The following is a 22,625-nucleotide window of genomic DNA, read 5'->3' on the forward strand; positions in this document are numbered from 1 at the left end:
AGAAAAAATTATTAATAATTGGCTTCAGAAACAATTAAAACATATTTATAAGTTTCCATAAAAACACAATTTCAGCTGCAAAATCAAAATTGGTTTCATTCCGAAAAAATGGTTTTCTAAAGAAGCTAATTACGGCAAAGACATAGAAGTATACATATAGGACTAGACAGAGTCAAAATATTGACTCCAGGTGTAAATACCTCTGTTGGCAAAAGGAAACGAAATGGACAAATTGTTAATTTTGAAAATCTGCATAGAATCACATTCTTAGTCGATTTATGCATGTCCGTCAGTCTGTCTGTTCATGTATTTTTGTAAGCAAAGTACAGGTCGCATTTATTTCCCATCCAGATGAAAATTTTCACAGGTCATTTGCTTGACCCAAGGACGAACCCTATTGAAATTGGAGATAATAGGTGAACATTTAGATATAGCTCCCATATATATCTTCGTCCGACTTGCCTTTTATTGTGCACCAAACGTGTGATATCAGTCCAAATAATATGGAATTTTGAATATACGACAAAATTAAGCCTGGAAATAAGTATGTCAAATTTGATCGAAATCGGTTCAGATATATCTATATCTGCCATCTATATTATTCATCCGATTTGATATTTTTGTCCTCCGCAGCCGTAATATGCACTCTATAACAACGGCATTTGGGGAAATATATCGAATACAGCACAGAAATACCTTTCCCAAATTTTATCAAGATCGGTTCAGATTTGGATATAGCGTGTAATATTAACCCAAATGGGATGGAATTTGGCACTTACAACCAATCATCCGTTGTTCATCCGATTTATAATATTTTTTATTTGTTATATGAAGCTCTACGAAATATGCAAAGGCGTGTACGGTACCATAAAGTCGGTCCGCGCGACTTTTAGATTTTCTTTGCTGATTTTTAAAATGGTAATACTAGAAGGGTTAGAAATTTAAAATTTGGGATCCAGAAACTAGAAAAATTTTAGTCAAAATAATGGATTTCCAACTGTGAGTTCAGAAACGCATTTCGAGGGCCAACTAGGAATGCATTTTTAATGTAAAACGTACAAAAAAAGTTCATATTTCGGAGAGAAAGACTTTTACTATTCACTAGGTCATCTTATATCATTTGTTCTTTTACGAAAGGCCACCGTGATTTATGGCTGACATAATCCTCTTTAATATCTCCGGCCTTATTCATTATTATTTAGCTTACAGGTAATGCAGTGATTTTGTAGTTGTCATTATTTTTGGGATACTGGTAATGCAGAGGGTGTAAAATTGTCATTACCAGTAATGCTGAATGTGACACATACATCGTATTTGTTGTTGGTATTCATTCCTTCGAGATAGATTATATATCAAATTTTAAAAAATATTTGTTCTTGATAAGGCCAACTAGACAGAACATTAACGCTTGATCTTTATATTGCCGAAATTAATTTATTATTTAAATAAAGGAGTTGTTGCTTTTATTTTTCATCTCCTGCAATTACATCATCTAAATCAAATTTATTGCAAGCAACTAACAGACATTTTTAACTGACTACCCCAATGTTGTGATAACATATGTTTGCCTCCCACCCCATTTTTCTCTCGCTCTCTCAGCAGTGTCATTATCTCTTTTTCTCACATTCTCATCCCCAAATTTCCTAAGGGGTCTTTTACCTCGCACAATTCACATTCTCCGAGAATAACCAATGAAGTGTACTACTGGGGCATGAGTGTTGCCTGGCTGCTCGAGTCTCGTCGCACATAAAAGACAATAACAACAACAGCAACAAAACAGCACACATTTGCACACAAACCGACGAACACAGACCGACCGAATTAAACGCAACACGTATTGTTGTTTTTTGTGTACGAAAAAAATAAATTTATAATTTAGTTTTCAACAATACGCGAAGCGAATAACATCGTTGTCGTTGCTACGAGGAATTAGCAGCAGCCACAGCTCGGAAAAGCATAAAACGTGAATTTTGTAGTGTATGGGAAAAAACGAAAAATTAAGAAGAAATAAAAAACATAAACTAGGGACGAAATGCACCCCCCAAAACGGTAGCGGCAAACAAACATAACGCGCATCGAATGCTCCCCCCGTCTGTTTGGCCGTTAACCAATAAAAGCAACAATAACAACAAAACATTCATCATACATCCAACCACAACATATTGCAAATTGCATGCACTGGTAGACAAGAATAACAACAACAAAAACGAATTATGCCTTCATTACTGAGGTTATTGTTGCTATGTTTTTGTTTGTTTGTTTGCTGTTGTTGCTTTGGTGGGGGGATATGTCATGCATTTCGCGTTACAACAACAACAGCAGCAGCTGCTGCTGTTAAGCAATTAGGAAGAAGAAATGAAAAAAACAAATTATGCTTAATTTGCCAAAAATTAAACAAGTGCTACCAAACAATAGAATTAGAATAAGAAAAGAAAAAAAAAACAAAAACAACTACAATGACATACAAGGAAGTCTGCTGTGTTTGCAAATGAAATGAAGGACATGAAAATAAAATCAATTTTGGCGGTTAGATTGCCAAAAGGGGCAAACACATCAGACCTTCATCAAGAACATAAAAGTGTTTGAAAAATATTAAGAATTTATGTTAAATAAGAAAAAACTGAAAATAAAAAAATAAAACTAAAAATCGCAAAAAAAAAATAAGTTTTTGTGAGCCTACATATTAACACACATTCTGCACCATAATTTTGCTAGTCCGAATAGTATATTCTTGCAAGAATATATTTAAACCAACTACTTCAATTTTTAACCGATTTATGTAGCTTTGTGAAAATGTGAACCTATATTGGACAATTTTTGCAGGAGAAGTTTATATTCACTCAGAACTCAAATTCATAATTTACAGGCCATTCAGTTTGAAATTGTAGCTAAAAATATCAAAAAATCAGGAACTACCGCTACCCACTTACGTGCAGTATTTTCGGGACCTTGTAAAGTTGGACAGAAATAGAAGTCGTTGTCAACTTGGCACAAATAGTATTTGGTGTCACCAAAGGTAGAAAAGTACAAATTTTGGTAAATATCATTTGAGATTTAGATGTAGCTCCCATATTTTTTAACTGGGTGCTAAACTGTAAGCCCCAAAGGTAAAATAGTTAATTAATTAAAAATATCAAATAAAACAAAATCGATGTAAGAACTACACCATTTTATTAAATACACCCCAAAATGTCACGAATTTGAACTGATCTCATGACATTCATGATGGGCTCCCAGCTATCTGCTGGTATGATTCCATTGTGGCTGAAACTTGGATATAGCCCACATAAATATCTTTCACCGATCTATGCTTTGTAAAATTAAGAAGAATGGAGAATTTTTTTTGTACCCTCCACCTTGGAAAGGAGGGTATATTAAATTTGTCATTCCGTTTGTAACACCTCTATATGAAGGGTCAGATAAAAAAACTACAACAAAGTAAAACGTCATAATTTTTACATTTTATTTATTGAATGAAAGCAAAAAAATATCGGAAATAGCATCAAATTTTAGAATTAGTTTAGATTTGTTCGAATTTGTCACCTATGGCCAGTGAAACCGTCACACGCTGCCCGAATGATGCTCTGCGGTATTTTGCCCCATTTCCGGCGAAGCGCTTGCTTGAGGTGATCGACACTTTGGTACTTTTTAGTGCCAACCTTGCTTTTCAAAATACTCCAGACACACTAGTCCAACAGATTGGTATCCGGAGATTTTGGTGGCCATTGTGCGCTGGAAATGAAGCGAGGAACATCATTTTGTAACCATTCTTGGGTGCTGGAATGTACAAGGTCTGCGGCCAAAATGTTTGCGTGCCCAAGAATATTTTCGCGATAATATTCGGCATTTATTCTGATGCCACGGTCGATTATTGCGAGGGGAGAGCGACCATATGCTGTGATGGCGGCCCACACCATCACCATGGCCGGCGCTTGAGTTCTGATGGCCAACCGAAGGTGCACATTTTCAATTCGTTAGCTCTTTTGAGTCTATTTTCTTTCTGTTGCGTTGTAAGTTCTTGCACTTTTTGGAATTTCAATGGCTTTTCCCCGAGTTCATTTTTCAATATTTGCCCAATGGAATATTGTGATATGTTCAGCTCACGAGCCATTTGCTTCTTTACGTCGCTTCTTTACTTTTCGAACCATTTCTGCTGATTTTGCTGTTTTCTGCCGTCCACGTCGGGCTACGCTACCAGTATCACGGTAAAGAGCGATGGTATTCACATTTAAATGCTGGAGTGCTCTTACGATAGCCACTTGTGGTTTTCCAGCCAAATATAAAGAAATCACACTTGAATTTCATCTCGTATAATTTTTTTTCTGGAAAATTCTCATCAAAATGCTTTTGTACGCTCGTAAACAATATAATGAGCTATCACTGGAATAATTTGTACCTGTATAGGTACACGTTTTCGTATAGGCCCCATGTAACGGTACCTCCCGACATTCCGTATTTTGATGGTTTTAGCCACATTTTCTTTCACGGATTTTTCTAGCGCACATATAACGGTTTCATCGTATATTCGGCATTGTGACGATTTAGGACAGATTTTCTAAATTGGGATTTGTATTTGTGAAATTTGGATTTGTATTTCTCCTACCGATCTTACTGGAATTTGTAGTTTAAAGTGGAACGCGTTCTAATCCAGATACTTTTGCATAAAAATATTTTTCTTATCCAATGGTGGAGGGTATTAGAAGTTTAGCCCGGCCGAACTCCATGGCTTTTTACTTGTTTGTAATTAACCTTGTCAAATTTCACTGCAAAGAAAACAGTTTCCATTTCTGATTTGTGTGTATGCAATGGTTTTGTAAATATAGATTTTGACAGTGAGATGTCAAATGAATAATTTTGAAAAAAAAAAAAATTGTAAACATATGATTGCATGACTACCCTCTTATATCTATCATGGATTTAGGTATAACTCGCACTGTTTTGGGCCGTTCTCTTTCAAATTCAGATTATATGAGGTTGAAGGACAGCCGGTCGTCTATGCATATTGGGATTAAATTGGTACGCATTTGTATATAGCCCTCTTATGTACCGATTTAGCTATAACTCGTACGGTTTGGGACGATAAAAAGTGTTGGATTTTCATACCCTCCACCATACATAGTATGGAGGGTATATCATTCCGTTTGAAACTCATCGAAAAAATAATTTTAGACCTATATATTCTTGATCAGCTAAGACGATTCAGTCTGTGGTAATCACGCTGGGGTCAAATCGTCTGTTTACTGCAGACAACATATAACGTTACCTCCCGGTATTCGGTATTTTGATGATTGTAGCTAAATTTTTCAATGGAATTGTCCTCACAAGGAGTTTCTTCTACTTTTTACGTATGCAGGTTCACGTCTTCGTATAGCCCCCATATAACGATATCTTCCGATATTCGGTATTTTTATAATATTAGCGACATTATCATTGATATTTTTACCGGAATTGTTTCAAATTTCGTATTTAAAGTTCGTAATGGGTGCCTATGATAAAAAAAATCGAAATTTTCGACTTATGTTTGAATTGGCCAAAAAATATGTAACACCTCAAAGCATTGATCCCCGACTTAAGAAACCATATATGGATCTATGTCCGTCTCTATGTCTATGAATGTCCGTCCGTTTGTGGAAATAACTCTAGCTTCCGAACGAAATGAAGTAGATTGATAAAATTTTACTCAAATGTATATTATGCCTGCAGGACTTTTGGTATTGAAAATGGGCCCGTTTTGGTATAGCCCCCCATATAACGATACCTCCCGATATTCGGTATTTTGATGATTTTAACGACATTTTTCACTGGAATTGTTTCAAATTTGGTATTTAAAGTTCAAAATGGATACTACAGCCTATGCCAGAAAATTGTCCATCCTCCCTATATTAGGTATTTTGATGATTTTAGCTACATTATTCTCCGATTTTTTTTTTAAGTTTCGCATTTGAATATTGTAATGGCTTATGACAAAAGTTACCTACATGGTCCACAGGTTACAGGTTCATGTCGTCGTATAGACCCTAATATACCAGCTACATTCGTTATTTTTAAAATCAAACAAAATGGTGGAGGGTATTCAAAGTTTGGCCCGGCCGAACTTACAGCTACTTTACTTGTTTTTACCTAAATTTAGAATTTAATCATATTATAATTTACATATTCAAATTAATTTCGATCAAAATTGTTTCAATATCGAAAGCAAGGATTTCGAAATTTAAGGGTTATAACATTGAAATTTGTATTATATTTAAAAATGTTGATCCAATAATATATCTTTGGCCAAGACAAAATTATGGTGTGGGGTATAAAACCTAAAATAAAACATACGAATTCGTGTTTAAAAAGTTGAAATATATTGAAGAAAACCCCAAATAATACTAATGTAAATAAACAAAAAGGTTAAGTGCCAAAAAGGGAAATGAAGAAAACAAGCTGTAAAATACAGTGATAAATTGTTTAAACAACAAAAGTGCAGTGTAATTCACAGCAAATAATGTTTTGAATTTATCACACACACACGCACACACAAAAGAAAGCAAACAAATTACTTGATTCCTGTTTTGGAATAAATTAAAAATGTATACAAATTAAAATAAAATAAAAAAAACAAATCTTCGTCCAATAGAAAAAAATCGAAAAACAAATTTTTGAAGGTGACAAAACAACAGCAACAACTGACGAATGTCAATAACTTGGCTGCATTTGATTTTGAAATAAATTACGAGACAAAAAAAGACATCGTTTTCGCAGGAAAAACAAATTAGGAAAAAAGTAATAATAACAACAAATTATTGTTTAAACAAATAACAACAACAATTAAAAAAAATACCAACAACTTTAATAAAAATAACAAACACATCAAATCAAGCATTTCAATTATTTGTTTCTTAACATAAATATTCAATACCGCATCAATCAACAGCCAATATCGTAATTGGCAAAGTCATTTCAAGTTTTTTTTTTATTATTTGCGGTTTGGGAAAAAATTCCGATTTTCCAAAAACCAAAAGTGAGAAGAAAGGAAAAAATTGAAAATAACAACAACAGCAGCAGCGGCAAATTTATCACTTTAATCATAATTGATGATCATCTTTATAAATAGTCGTTGCCTTCAAGATACATAGTAAGTATGATATGGTATAAATGTATATATGTTATTGTGTATGTGTACACTTAAATTCAAAATCATATTTATTATATAAGCGGGGTCCATGTGTAAACTATGTTGAACTTATAAATTAATTAATTACATCAGTTTACTTTAAAAATTAACACCAAGTGTCAATTTGTTACGTTATTACGAATTTGGACACAAATGAAAAATGAAAAACATATATAAATATCTGTCAATAATACTTCACGACAGACAAAATGTTCGTTAGTTGGGTAAATTTTTGGAGTTGTATTGAGAGTTTTTAATTCGAATTGTATATTTTGAAACTCCAGGAAGGCGAAGATGAAAATCATATGGGATTACTTGTTTAGATACTCAGTAAAAAATTAAATATGGGTCCACAATTTCGTATACGCCCCTATTGTGGGAATTTTAATGTTTCAGGCATTTCCAACGAAATGGACTATATCTTTCCACTTAGTTTCTCGTTATATATTAATTTTCCATACGAACAATACTTACATGGATTCACGGTTTGACAGAGTCCAGTTCAATTTTAGGGATTTTAAAATTCTTTGCCGTATTTTGCAGTTGTAGTATCTGTATGAAAGTTCTATAGAAATATATTTATTATAACACAACTCCACCTCCCCCCTCCCCCCCAAAAAAAAAAAGAATGTTCAGGTCCAAATTAAAGAATGATATGTAGAATTGAATTAAATGATTGAGGGGCTGCTTCAGTATTTGCACAGACCCCGGTACATCGCTCAAATAGCGCAAATACATCCTTTTTGGGATATGAAACCAACAAATGTCAATTTAAGTCTCTTATGGCGGAGCATATAAACATTCGAGTCTGGTATATATAATTTAATACACCCAGATCGAACTCATCAAAATAATTGTTATAGATCCTATCATGGTACAATGAAGAGAAGGTAGGTCAACTTTGAAAAAATTGCAAGTATAGAGGTCTACCTGTTTGGCTTGTAATGTCAGAAATAGTATCAAAACAATAACAAAATCAAACAACTTGTTGCATTTATTTTGAATAAATAATTGAAAACCGCGATAACTGAATGAAAGGTCAACACTTCTTTTCAAAATCATGTACTATATATCTCTAAGGGATTATTTCGATACAACAACTCTAGATTTTGTCGATGCATGCGTTGAAATAAACATTTTGAAAATACCCGAATTTGAATATTTTCTGAACAATTTTTTTGGTATTGAAAAGAAAACACATACATAAGCAAATAAAGATGACATATTAAGCCAAGAAAATAAAAAAATTGAAATCATATGGTATCATAGCCCTACCTTGATATTGTACCATGGATCCTATGTCCCATGGTACAATGAATTCAAGATAGGGCAGAACTACCATATGATTTCAATTTTTTCAACTTGATTTGTTTATGTGTGCGTGTTTTTTTCAATAATAAAAAAATTGTTCAGAAAATATTCAAATTCGGGTGTTTTCAAAATGCTTATTGCAACATATGCATCGACAAAGTCTACAGTTTTTGTCGCGAAATAAACCATAAGAGATATATAGAACATGATTTTGAAAATAAATTTTGACCTTTAATTCAGTTTTCGAGGTTTTAAATTATTTATTCAAAATCAATGCAACAAGTTTTTTTGATTTTTTATTGCTTTGATAGTGATTCTGACATTACAAGCCAAACAGGTAGACCTCTATACTTGCAATTTTTTCAAAGTTAGCCTACCTTGTATTCATTGAAACATGCTACGTCCCTTTGGACGAAACCCATTACATGAAGGGGTATCCTATTTGGATCATTGCACGTGGTCATTTTTCAGTCAAAATTCATTTATAAATTTTTTTAAGATATAGCCAGGAAAATTAAGCCTCCTCCCCAAAGGAAAAAAAAAACATAATCATATTGTTTCCCTTGTCGGAAATAATTTTCTTATACTTTTTCCAAGGACAATTCAGCTGTATATTTTTATAATCGTGGATTTTTTTCAAGGACCTGATTCTGACCAAAGTATTGTGGGTCACAAAGACATAATACCCTGACCACATTGTGGTGTAGGGTTAACATATATATTGTCAGAATATTATGACTTTGTGAATTTATTTCTAACAGGCAAAAGGAAACGAGATAGACCCATAGCTCCCTTTGATGATCTGCATTGAATCACATTCTGAGTCGATTTATACATGTCCTTCCGTCCGTCTGTCCATTTATTTGCCCGATCCAGACAAAATTTTGCACAAGTAATATAGATATAGCTCCCATATATATATTGTTTATCCGATTTGTTATCTTTGTCCTCTGCAGCCGTAATATGCACTCTGTAACAACGATATTTAGGGAAATATATCAAATACAGCTCAGAAACACCTTCCACAAATTTTATCGAGATCGGTTCAGTTTTGATACATATCTTTTTATTGTGCATCAAGCATGTTAACATATTAGCCCGAATTTAACAGGCAGAAATTTCTCGCCAAATGTAGTAGAAATCAATTCAGAGGATAATATTACTCTCATATATTAGTTCCTTTGGAATCTAAATTATAACTATAATTATATTTGGTATGATTTAATTCTCGCAAATTCCCTATAAAAACTTTTATTTGTTATGTAAAGTTCTACTATACAGGGTGAGATAAAAAAAAATGCAACAAAGTCAAATGACATACTTTTTACATTTTTTATACCCTACAACACTATGTGTTGGGGGTATTATAAGTTTGATTGGGCCAGAATTTATGTAACACCTCGAAATATTGATTTCCCATATAGGAAAGTATATATGGATCTTCCTAGCTCGCCGAGCTGAGTCGATCTAGCTATGTATGTCCGTCCGTCCGTCTGTCCGTCTGTCCGTCTGTCCATGTTAATTTGTAATCACTCTACAGGTCGCAATTATGGTCCGATCTTCACGAAATTTAGAATGTAAGTGGGGCTTGGACCAGAATAGAACTCTATTGCTTTTGGAGATGATCGCCAAATGTTTAGGGGTTGAAATGGACCAAATACTGAAAAAATGTCGGATTTTGCAGTAGCTATACAGGTCGCAATTTTAGACCAATCGACGCGGAATTTCGCATGTAGCTGGAGTTTAGGGAGGGGAAGAAGCCTACCAATTTGGGTGGTCATCGGATAATATTTAGCGGGTAAAATAGACCATATCTTTTGTGTTGAAAAAATTCAAAATTTTTAATTAAACCGCGAATATTTTAAATCCCGGCGAAATCATAAAGCCATGACAAGGTTACTTCTGATCTTTACATTGATGTTAACATCCAACAAATCGGATATATAGCAAAATATGTGCGATATATATGTCTATCAAAGAAGATATGCTTGAAAGATATTTTATATGTCGAGAACGGCTGAACTGATTTCGACAGTTCTCATTAATTCAGAATGACCTCTTGGCAGGAAAGAAAAAACGTCTAAAAAATCGCATAAAAATATCTCTCTAAAGATGAAAATATTGATTTTGTTAAATTTTCTCATATTTTTTCAATTTTGTCATATTTTTGGCATATTTTCATTTTGAATTAAACATTTGGTAATATTTCTACAGCTAACAAAACTAAGTGGTTGGGATATCAGGATATCATATACAGATCGCATTTATGGCCCGATCCTTACGAAATTTTGCATGGGGATAAGATGAGGGTCAGAATAGAAGCCTACTTTTTTGGAGATGATCGCCATATATTTTGGGGTTGAAATGGACCAAAAAACTGCAAAATTGTCAGCAGGTCCTAATTATCGCCCGATCCTCACGCACATTTGAAAGGGGGTTACCGCACATTGCAAAATATTCAATGTGTGAAATAGTTTGCCAACTTTTGTAGACAAAATACGAAAATGTCCATTCCAGAGACTTTTTGGAGAATTCACAAATACAGGAAAGACGCACTTCTGACTATTTCGTTGAAGAATATAGTCAAATGTCTGTATCTCATATAGATGCGTTTCAGTCAAAAACCAATAATAACTGTTAATCTTTTGCCACTTCTGAGAGATTATAGGTCTTTGGGAAATATTGGTTCCAGATCTAGGAAGACCATATAAGTGCAACATCTACCAATAAATTGGAAATGAGTAAATTAGTTTAAGTTGCTATTATTTGAAAATTAGAGAACGAAACCTGATGGTTTTCTTTTATTATTTGTCACAATATCTTGTGGAATTCTTTCGAGTATCTCGCCTATATAAACTGTATCGTTTATTATAGTGTTGTAGGGTATTCAACGGTCGGCCCCGCTCGACTGTAGCCTTTGCTTACTCGTTTTTTTTCAATTTAAATGAATAAAAGCAAAAAATGTCGAAAATAGCATCAAATTTTAGAATAAGTTTAGATCTGTTCGCATTGGTCACCTTTGGAACGAATTATGGCCTTCAAACGGCCAAATAATGCTCTGCCGTGTTTTGGCCCATTCCCGGCGAAGCGCTTGCTTGAGGTGATCGACACTTGGGTATTTTTTAATGCCAAGCTTGTTTTCCAAAATACTCTAGACACAATAGTCCAAAGGATTGGTATGCGGAGATTTTAGTGGCCATTATGCGCTGGAAATGAAGCGCGGAACCTCATTTTGTAACCATTCTTGGGTGGCGCTTGCTGGGTGTGATGGTGCTGAGTCCTGTTGGAATGTCCAAGGTCTGCGGCCAAAATTTTTGCGTGCCCAAGGCTTTAATACCCACTTTAGAATATTTTCGCGATAATATTCGGCATTTATTCTGATGCCACGGTCGATTAATACGAGAGAAGAGCGACCATCGGCTGCTATGACGGCCCACACTATCACCATGGCCGGCGCTTGAGTTCTGATGGCCAACCGAAGGTGCACATTTTCATCTGATCTATTTGGCAAGTAGACACGATCATTCTGTTTGTTTACAAACTACTGGGCAACGAATGATTTCTCATCGGAGAAAAACAAATTCGACAGTTCCCAACTTTCGGCCAAGCGAAGCAACTCTTTAGCTCTTTTAAGTCCATTTTCTTTCTGTTGCGATGTAAGTTCTTGCACTTTTTGGAATTTCAAAGGCTTTACCCCGAGCTCATTTTTCAATATTTGCCGAATGGAATATTGCGATATGTTCAACTCACGAGCCATTTTCGGCCACTGCAACACTGGTTTTGATCAAGTCGCTTCTTTACTTTTCGAACCATTTCTGCTGATGTTGCTGTTTTCCTTTCGTCCACTTCTTTGACGTCGGGCTACGCTACCAATATCACGGTAACGAGCGATGTTATGAAACACAAAAGATTTATTCACATTTAAATGCTGGAGTGTTCTAACGATAGCCACTTGTGGTTTTCACACTATCACGCTTGAATTCCATCACGAATAGCTTTTTGCTGGAAAACTCTCACCAAAATGTTTTTCTACGCTTGTAAACAATATAATGAGCTGTCACTGGAATAATTTTAATAGCTGTCGGGCGAGTGGTTTAGAAATGACAGCAGTCTGAAGTTGGTTGCAGTTTTTTCATTTCACCCTGTATAGACGGTTATTGTCAGTGTCGACCAAAATAAGACCAGGAGTGAAATTCTTCAATCCCCATTTTGTGAGTTTCCGCCAAATATCGGCAAGTTAAAAATTGTCGAAAAAGTTCGTTATTATCGAAATTAGCATTTAGATTTAACCTTTTTTGTCGATAACTAAAAAATTAGTTAGAGAGTACAACTACAAATGAAGCCAATTTTTCATGGATGTACACTTTATGGCTCGTACGAAAATCGATTTAGTAATTTTTACCGCAACCCAAAGTTTAATTCGATTTTTAGAAGTTTTATCGAAAGTAGTACTCATTTCCCACACCCCGCTCCATGAATAAAGATGGTGTTCTACGAAATCTTATATGGATTTTTTTTCTCTCTTCTGAATATAAAGGTCATTACATCTTAATACAATATGTTTTGTTTCTTGTTCTTTTTTGCTACGTACGTCCGTTTTGGAGAATTTTCCATTGAAAAAAAAAAATAATAAGAATTCAATTGTACATTTTTTTTCCACCAGCCAGATTTTTTAATATTTGTCTTCGTCGTATGCGAAAATAAACAAAACGTCATAAAAAGCCAAACACTGAATACTTAACACTGAAGTGATTTATAACTGTAATTATTTGGCGCATTTAATACGTTTATCGTTTTATTTTGAATTAAAAAATAAATATATGGGTCCGCATTTATTGCAATACAACAAAGTGTTAAGATGGAGCAGATAACTTCGTTAAAATATGGATTTTTTTATTTAAATAAATTAAAGTATACATTTTCAATATTAATCTAAAACTAAAGGAATTTTCATATGGTTAAAAAAACAAATATACTTGCAAAAGAGCATGTTATACCCTTCCCATCTCAGCTAATTTAAAATTTCACGCTTGAAGATTTGATGTTCCTCAAAATCTTAAAAAAAATATAAATATTATTTAACTATCCATATTTGTAATCATGCAAATTTAAAGAAAATTATTGTTTTAAGAAGTATTGAAAAACTCACGGTTATAATGGTGAGGGCACTTACGAAATATTCTCAAAAATCATGTTAAAAAAAATTCATAAAAATTAAAAAATCATGGCTCAGAATAACATATAAAAATTGAATATTCTCAAATATATATTTAAAAAATCCACTGCTACTAACGTGGAGATCTTTAGGAAATATTTTTAAAAAATTAGGCTAGTCTGCAGATTTTTAAAAATATTTTTAAATTAACAATCACAGTTAAAGTATAAATAAAATAGTGAATAGTACAACTAATAATCTGAAATTTTTCAAAAAAAAATTTAAAAAGTCCTCTTTTATTGATGCGAGGATCCTTAAAATATATTAAATATTTACATTAGTAACTTGAAATTTCTTAATTATACCCTCCACCTTGGAAAGGAGGGTATACTAACTTTGCCATTCCGTTTGTAAAATCCCTAAATACAGTGTGATAGTGTGATTTATGATTTCTTTATATTTGGCTGGAAAACCACAAGTGGCTATCGTTGTAGCACTCCAGCATTTAAATGTGAGTAAATCTTTTGTGTCTCGTACCACCGCTCGTTACTGTGATACTTCTAGCGTAGCCCGACTTCAAGGAAGTGGACGAAAGAAAACAGTAACATCAGCAGAAATGGTTCGAAAAGTAAAGAAGCGCGTCGCAGTGGCCGTCGCAGTCAGCGAAAAGTGGCTCGAGAGCTGAACATATCGCAATATTTCGTTCGGCAAATATTGAAAAATGAGCTCGGGGTGAAGCCACTGAAATTCCAAAAAGTGCAAGAACTTACACCGCATCAGAAAGAAAATATACTCAAAAGAACTAAAGAGTTGCTTCGCTTGGCCGAAAATGGTGAACTGCCGAATTTGGTTTTCTCCGATGAGAAAACATTGGTTGTCCAGCAATGATCGTGTTTACTTGCCAAAGAGGTCAGCTGAAAATGTGCACCTTCGGTTGGCCAACAGGACTCAAGCGCCGGCCATGGTGACAGTGTGGCCCGCCATAACAGCCGCTCGTATTAATCGACCGTGGCATCAGAAGAAATGCCGAATATTATCGCGAAAATTTTCTGGAGGGTGTATTAAAGCCTTGGGCAAGCAAACATTTTGGCCGCAGACCTTGGACATTCCATCAGGACTCAGCACCATCGCACAATGGCCACAAAAATCTCCGGATACCAATCCGTTGGACTATTGTGTCTGTAGTATTTTGGAAAGCAAGGTTGGAACTAAAAAAAACCAAAGTGTCGATCACCTCGAGCAAGCGCTTCACCGGGAATGGGCCAAAATACCGCATTGAATATTCGGTAGCGTGTTGGCCGTTTAAAGGCCATAATTCGTGCCGAATTTGAGCAATTCGAACAAATCTATTTTTATTCAAAAATCTGATGCTATTTCCGACATTTTTTGCTTTCATTTAATAAAATTTTAAAGAAAAAATTAAAAAATATAGCGTTTGACTTTATTGCAGTTTTTTATCTCACCCTGTAGTTCTTTAGATGATGAGACTGCATAAAAGGCACTTTTGACTAGCTTAAGTCATCTGTTGGCTTTTTCGCAAAAGAACAAAGGAGATTTTAATTGACTTAGTTCAGTTGTAGCCCATAATTTATGCTTGTTAACCCTATGCTCCTGAAGAATCCAGTCAAAAACTTCCTTTAAACATTTTACAGAAAACACGGGAATTACAACAAATCTTTAAAAAAATCATCAAAAGGCTCTAAAACGCTATGAACATGTATTTCTAAAAAGGGACCTGAGTCCCTTATTATACCCTACAACACTATGTGTTGGGGGTATTATAAGTTTGATTGGGCCAGAATTTATGTAACACCTCGAAATATTGGTTTCCCATATAGGAAAGTATATATGGATCTTCCTCGCTCGCCGAGCTGAGTCGATCTAGCTATGTATGTCCGTCCGTCCGTCTGTCCATGTTAATTTGTAATCACTCTACAGGTCGCAATTATGGTCCGATCTTCACGAAATTTAGTATGGAGGTGGGGTTAATGTCAGAATAGAACCCTATTTCTTTTGGAGATGATCGCCAAATGTGTAGGGGTTGAAATGGTTCTAATACTGAAAAAATGTCGGATTCTGCAGTAGCTATACAGGTCGCATTTATAGACCAATCGAATTTCGCATGTAGCTAGAGTTTAGGGCGGGGAAGAAGCCTACCAATTTGGGTGGCCATCGGATTATATTTAGCGGGTAAAATAGACCATATCTTTTGTATTGAAAAAATTTGAAATTTTTCATTAAACCGCGAATATTTTAAATCCCGGCGAAATCACAAAGCCATGACAGGGTTACTTCTGATCTTTACATTGATGTTAACATCCAACAAATCGGATATATAGCAAAATATGTGCGATATATATGTCTATCAATGAAGATATGCTTGAAAGATCTCTTATATGTCGAGAACGGCTGAACTGATTTCGACAGTTCTCATTAATTCAGAATGGCAGAATGGCCTCTTGGCAGAAAAGAAAAAACGCCTAAAAAATCGCATAAAAATATCTCTCTAAAGATGAAAATATTGATTTTGTAAATTTTCTCATATTTTTTCAATTTTGTCATATTTTTGGCATATTTTCATTTTGAATTAAACATTTGCTAATATTTCTACAGCTAACAAAACTAAGTAGTTAGGATATCAGGATATCATATACAGATCGCATTTATGGACCGATCCTTACGAAATTTTGCATGGGGATAAGATGAGGGTCAGAATAGATATCTACTCTTTTTGGAGATGATCGCCATATATTTAGGTGTTGAAATGGACCAAAGAACTGCAAAATTGTCAGGAGGTCGTAATTATCGCCCGATCCTCACGCACATTTGAATGGGGGTTACCGGACATTGCAAAAGCCAAGCAGTTTTGGATGACCATGCAAAAATATTCAATGTGTGAAGGAGTTTGCCAACTTTTGTAGACAAAATACGAAAATTTCCATTCCAGTGACTTTTTGGAGAATTCACAAATACAGGAAAGACGCACTTCTGACTATTTCGTTAACGCTGATTTCGTTGAAGAATATAGTCAAATGTCTGTATCTCATATAGATGCGTTTCAGTCAAAAACCAATAATAAATGTTAATCTTTTGCCACTTCTGAGAGATTATAGGTGTTTGGAAAATATTGGTTTCAGATCTAGGAAGACCATTTACGTGCAACATCTACCAATAAATTGGAAATGAGCAAATTAGTTTAAGTTGCTATTATTCGAAAATTAGAGAACGAAACCTGATGGTTTTCTTTTATTATTTGTCACAATATCTTGTGCAATTCTTTCGAGTATCTCGCCTATATGAACTGTATCGTTTATTATAGTGTTGTAGGGTATTCAACGGTCGGCCCCGCTCGACTGCAGCCTTTGCTTACTTGTTTTTTTAAATATCCTCGCATTTTTCTTCATAAAGTTCTCAGTTATGGATCTGACAAAAAAACTCACTCCCCGAGCAATTAAAGAAGGATAAAAGTGGATCCTGAACACAGAGCTGATTGTTAGACAATTCATTAGACTACCATTTTCATATTTAATGTTATTTAATGTCACTTGCTCATATTTAATGTTTTTAAACTTATGTAAAATTTAAATTAGAATTAGCCAGAATAGTATTAAAATAATGACAACAACAACATCGTCATGGTCAAAGAAAATTCGTGTCGTAAACACGTCTTTTTTTTTTTGTTTTGTCACTTAAATGTCCTTAAATTTGTAAATAACAGCCATGCATGTATACTTTATTGTTGTTGTTGTTGCTGTTTCTGTTAAATTGTAAATAGCAGATCTGTCTATGACAATAGTATTTATTTTTTATCTTTAGTTTATTTGCTTTCTAGTTTTGTTGTTGTTGTGTTTTTCTTTTTGTTTCGTTCTTTGCACTTGCGTTTGTTTGTAGCTAGCTTTATTTGTATTTCTCTGACGACATATTGACAACAGCTACAACCTGGCTGTATGTCTGCACTTGTTATGGCCTCCACTATAGTGTAAGTGGCATTTTAAATTTTTCATTCGGTTTGCAACATTTCGAAATGTTTATCTGAGACCTCATAACGCATATAAAAATATTTTTGATTTTAATAAAATTTTGCATCGATTTTTCTATGACCGGTCCGGTCTGTCTGTACATCACAGTGTTAAAATTACGATATAAAATGCATTTTATATAAAAACTTAAAATTTGAAAAAAAAATCATGTTTATATTTGGACAGTTAAATGAAATCTCAATATTGGATTTTTGAAAAGTTTTCGAAACAGTTTTCAACCGTATCAGCCGCCATTTAAGATTTTTATGTGGAATCTCGAACCTGCACCAAACTTCAATATAGGTCCACTATTAGGTATATCCCCATGTAATGGTACCACCTTATTTCAAGTATTTAATTTTTACAACCAAAACTTTATTTTTTAATTTTGGTTCTCAGAGAACATTAGCTCCCTCTCTCTCTCTTTCTCTGCGGAAATTCCAATGTAGGTCCACTTCTTGATATAACCCCCTTGTAGCAATACTTCTTTATTGTCACTTTCATTTTGGATTCTTTTTATAGATAAATTCGGCCTTACTATTGTCAGGTGAAATTTTGACACAAACCTAACATATCCATCTGATTTTAAGAATTTTTAGGTCCTAGTTACATTTTCCATTCAAAAATTGATAATATATCGACTTGTGCGCTATAGCAAAATTCTAGGAACTTTTAAGGCAAACATTTGAATTAAATTCTAAGTTTTCTTTAAGGGTATAAAAAATTCTACTCGGCTTAAGGTAATGTTGTTTGTGTGAATTTAATATAGAGATGTGCAGACACGTTCGTCATCACGACGCTTATTTGGATGTACATTTTTGATCTGCAATACCAGATGTCAAGAAGTAAACTAATCATATTGTTGGCAGCCACGTGATAGTCTACAGCATTTGAATTCAGATCACAAGCAAAAAAGTGATACCTAATTTTGAGCTATGATAACTTTCGATGGGAGTATCCAATTTCGTCATAACTTGGAACACCGTAATGTTTGAACAAAATTCAGATAAAGTTGGTATCTCACCAAAAAAAAAAAAAAACAAGAAATTATGAATATCCCAATCCCAACTTGGTACCCGGTGATGTTATTACTACACTCAGGTCCGTTGCGAGAATGAAAAATATGTATATACTTCTTGTTATATCCCCCACCCCTATCAATATAGATTTTATGTAAAGCAATGAAACGCACTCAAGTATTTATGCAAATATCTCCATTTTAATCAATTTGTATACCCTCAGTCACTCATATGGCTAGAGGGGTATATTTGATACGGCCCAAACGTGTATAATCGAAATAAAGGTTTTAGACCCTACGTCTCTTTGTACCAAATCCGTTTCAGGACATTTGGAGTCGGTCCGTCTATCTGACCGGTGCGCACTATAACTCTCGAAGGGAGTATCCGATTTGATTCAAACGATGTACCGTAATATTATTTTCAAACTTAGATCGAGTTCGGAGATGGGCAATATCGGTCCACTCCTTCTGGTAACGCCCCCACAAAATGTTAACATTTTCAAAAAAAAAATACTGCACAGAAAGAGAAAGGATAATCCGATTTTGCTCCAACTTTACATGTCCTAATATTTGCATCAGCGAAAACGGTCAACATTTTACAACTCTTATAAAATGTGATGTAAGAGTCCGATTGCCTTCAAATTACACACATCACAATATTTTCATTACCAAGGTTTGGTGTGAAGATGGGATATATCGGCTCACTTCTTGTGGTACCTCCCCCACAAAGTGTCAAAATGTCATGAAGGCTATAAAACGCGGAATTAACATCCGTTTCCATACAGACTTGGTACATCTCAATATTTCCATAAACACAAAATCTGTTAGAAAGATGGTAGAGATCGGGCCATTTCTTCTGGTGCATCCCCCACATAGGGTTCAAGATTTTGAAAAACAAAACGCTCAAATAAAGCGAAATAATAATCCAACTCTCTTCAAATTTCACACATACAAACATTTTTGCTAACACAAGACCTGTCTACGAACGCCTTCTGGTACCTCATCCACAAAGGGTCGTAATTTTCGATATTTTATCTATTATAACTTGCGACATAATGTCTCTCAACCAGAAACCTGAAATGAATATGGAATTTATGATTTCGAATACAATTGAATATAAATGTTCGATTTTCTTGGAATATTTTTATCTGTATAGCATGAAAATGGTATTCTTCGGTCGACTATATCTGCTACCACACAAACATTTTAGCATTTTCTAAAAATTATTACATGTCTCATATAAAGTGAAGGTAGTAACCAATATAGTCCAAACCTGGCACGCCGCAATATTTTTGTCATATTTATTAAGGTCCGATACAAAATGGGCAATATTGGCTCATTACTTCGAAACTTACTCAATAGATATACTTAAATCATCGAACATTGACAGAGGGTATACATTTGTCGGCAAAATCGACTTATACATTTTAACTTGTTTTTCCTATTTTTAACATGATTTTCAAACTTAAACTAAATGCAATTTTTTTAAGAAAATGTTTATAATAATTTCTGTTTGTAAACCTTCAAAATTTGGCAGAACAATTTGTATTGTGTTAAGGATGGTTGGTATTGAAAATGAGATATATCGAACCTCCGGATATTCGGTGTCTTGAAAACTTTCGCCACATTTTCCACAGATTTGTCTAAAAATTGGTATATGTAGGTCATAATGGGTTCTAGTTTCACAGGCGGAACATTGCATGTATAGGTCCACGTTTTCGCATAGCCCACATATAACACATTTTTCCACGGATTTGTCTAAAATTGGTATTTGTAGGTCATAATGGGTTCTAGCTCGTGTGGCGAAAAATTGTATGTATAGGTCAACGTTTGGGTATAGCCCCCATGTAACGGTACCTCCCGATATTTGGTATTTTGATGATTTTTGCCACATTTTTCTGCGGATTTGTCTAAAATTGGTATTTGTAGGTCATAATGGGTTCTAGCTTGTGTGGCGAAAAATTGTATGTATAGGACCACGTTTTGGTATAGGACCCATGTAACGGTACCTCTCGATATTCGGTGTTTTGATGATTTTTGCCACCTTTTTCCACGGATTTGTCTAAAAATTGGTATTTGTAGGTCATAATGAGTTCTAGCTCGTGTGGCGAAAAATTGTATGTATAGGTCCACGTTTTGGTATAGGCCCCATGTAACGGTACCTCTCGATATTCGGTATTTTTATGATTTTTGCCACGTTTTTTCACGGACTTGTGTGGCGAAACATTGAAGCTATAGGTCCACGATTTTGTATAGACCCCATAAAACGGTAGCTCCCGATATTCGGTATTTTGATGATTTTTGCCACATTTTTCGCAGATTTGTTTAAAAATTTGTATTTGTGGGTCATAATGGGCTCTAGTTCTGCTGGCAAAACATTGTATGTATAGGTCCACGTTGTTGTATAGCCCCATATAACGATACCTCCCGATATTCGATATTTTGATAAAAATTGTTATTTCCAGTTCACAAAGGGTTCTAGCCCGGTGGAAAAATATTGAATATTTAGTTCATAGGCATAGCATATATAACTAGACTATATTCGGTATTTTGATAATCTTAGTCACATTTACCCACATAATTGTTTCAAATTTGGTATGTTAGAAGATTTGATAGAATCCTTGAAGTATAAAATTGCCTATAGAGGTTCCCGTTTTGGTATGGCCCCATATAATGGCCTCACAAACGGTCTTTCTGGTATATGAAGTTTAAAGTAAAATTCTTGAATTCAAAAACTTTTATATAAAAATATTTCCTTTACCCTAAGGTGGAGGGTATTGAAGGTTAAGCCAGGCCGAATTTAATGTTTTTTTCTTTTCTTGTTATTAAAATTCATATGGGAATATATGAATGCTTAAAAATTATGGATTTTATAAAATATTTATCAATTTTTTTGGCGGATATGGTTAGCATTAAATAAGGCATATAAATGTTATAGGCCAAGGGTATACTTCGCTTCTCACATCACCTAATATTTTTAAATTTAATTTAATTGCGGTGTTATTATAGCTCCAGAAATAACATCTTAACGAGCATATTTCAAAAAGTTCCAATTTATTATATGTTCTCAACTCTAGCAGGTACATTTAATGAAAAACCGCCTAGGTGAAAACCCCCATTTCTCATACCTTGTGTAAATGCAGAACTTTTGTGTAGCTCTATAAAAGTTATACATATCTGACAGTAATGGATTAGAAAAAAACGAACATTACAACTCATATTTACACGTAGCTACACATGTCAATCTTAATATACAAATGCATCTACATATACATATGTATAACAATAAGAAAATGGAAAGAACTGACAATTGCACAAAATATATGGAAGAAAAAATCAATGTCTCTTTTTTCCATTTTCCATGCTTGTTTGTAATCTTACTGAGGATATGCAATTTTTTTTCTTTCTTTTGATTAAAAAACGCGAAATGTAAATAAGATTGCAAAACAAAAACAATTAAGACATCTTGACGACATAGATATATGTGTCGCCAAATATGAGTCACCTTTTTGTTTATGTTTTTATCCTCCAACTTATTATGATTGTTATTCAAATAACAGCTAATATTTACGACATATTGTTTGTAAACATATGTATGCACATAATACACATACATATTATATGCACACAGCATGATTTATTCACAATATTTACAGGCCATAATGCCACAATTATTCAAATCAAATGTTTTAATGCAAAACAAGTCATTAATTTATAGAAAGTTTATGTTAATTCTAATTTATGTTTAAAAATAAGTTAAGAAAAGAGAGAATGGTGGATTTGAAGTTATTACTAATTATCGAATGTAAAAAATAAAAAAACATGTGAGGTGACAAAAGTCAAGTTTAGTTGGCTTTGAACTAAAAAAATAATAAACCATATCTAATACTAAGTTTGAAATATTCCACGTAATAGTTCGCAATGTTTAAATATAGATTCTAAAATTAGTACAAATATCTATGA

General features: G+C 34.0%; 1 protein-coding gene across 2 annotated transcripts in view; it reads left to right on the top strand.

Moving 5' to 3' along the window:
- The first annotated feature begins 1,892 nt into the window (after nt 1-1,892).
- The window catches only part of LOC101891046 (protein phosphatase PP2A 55 kDa regulatory subunit), a 112,345-nt gene continuing 91,612 nt past the window's right edge, over nt 1,893-22,625 (top strand). The window contains exons 1-2 of one of the 2 annotated variants that reach the window (XM_005179579.4): nt 1,893-1,977; nt 6,623-7,120. The gene's annotated coding sequence lies outside the window, so the exon portion shown is untranslated. Of the gene's footprint in view, nt 1,978-6,354; nt 7,121-22,625 lie in introns of those variants that run through there. The other variant, XM_059128011.1, reaches the window with a different exon arrangement.

Source organism: Musca domestica, unplaced genomic scaffold (assembly GCF_030504385.1).
Source record: "Musca domestica strain aabys unplaced genomic scaffold, Musca_domestica.polishedcontigs.V.1.1 49, whole genome shotgun sequence".
Classification (NCBI taxonomy): Eukaryota; Metazoa; Arthropoda; class Insecta; order Diptera; family Muscidae; genus Musca; species Musca domestica.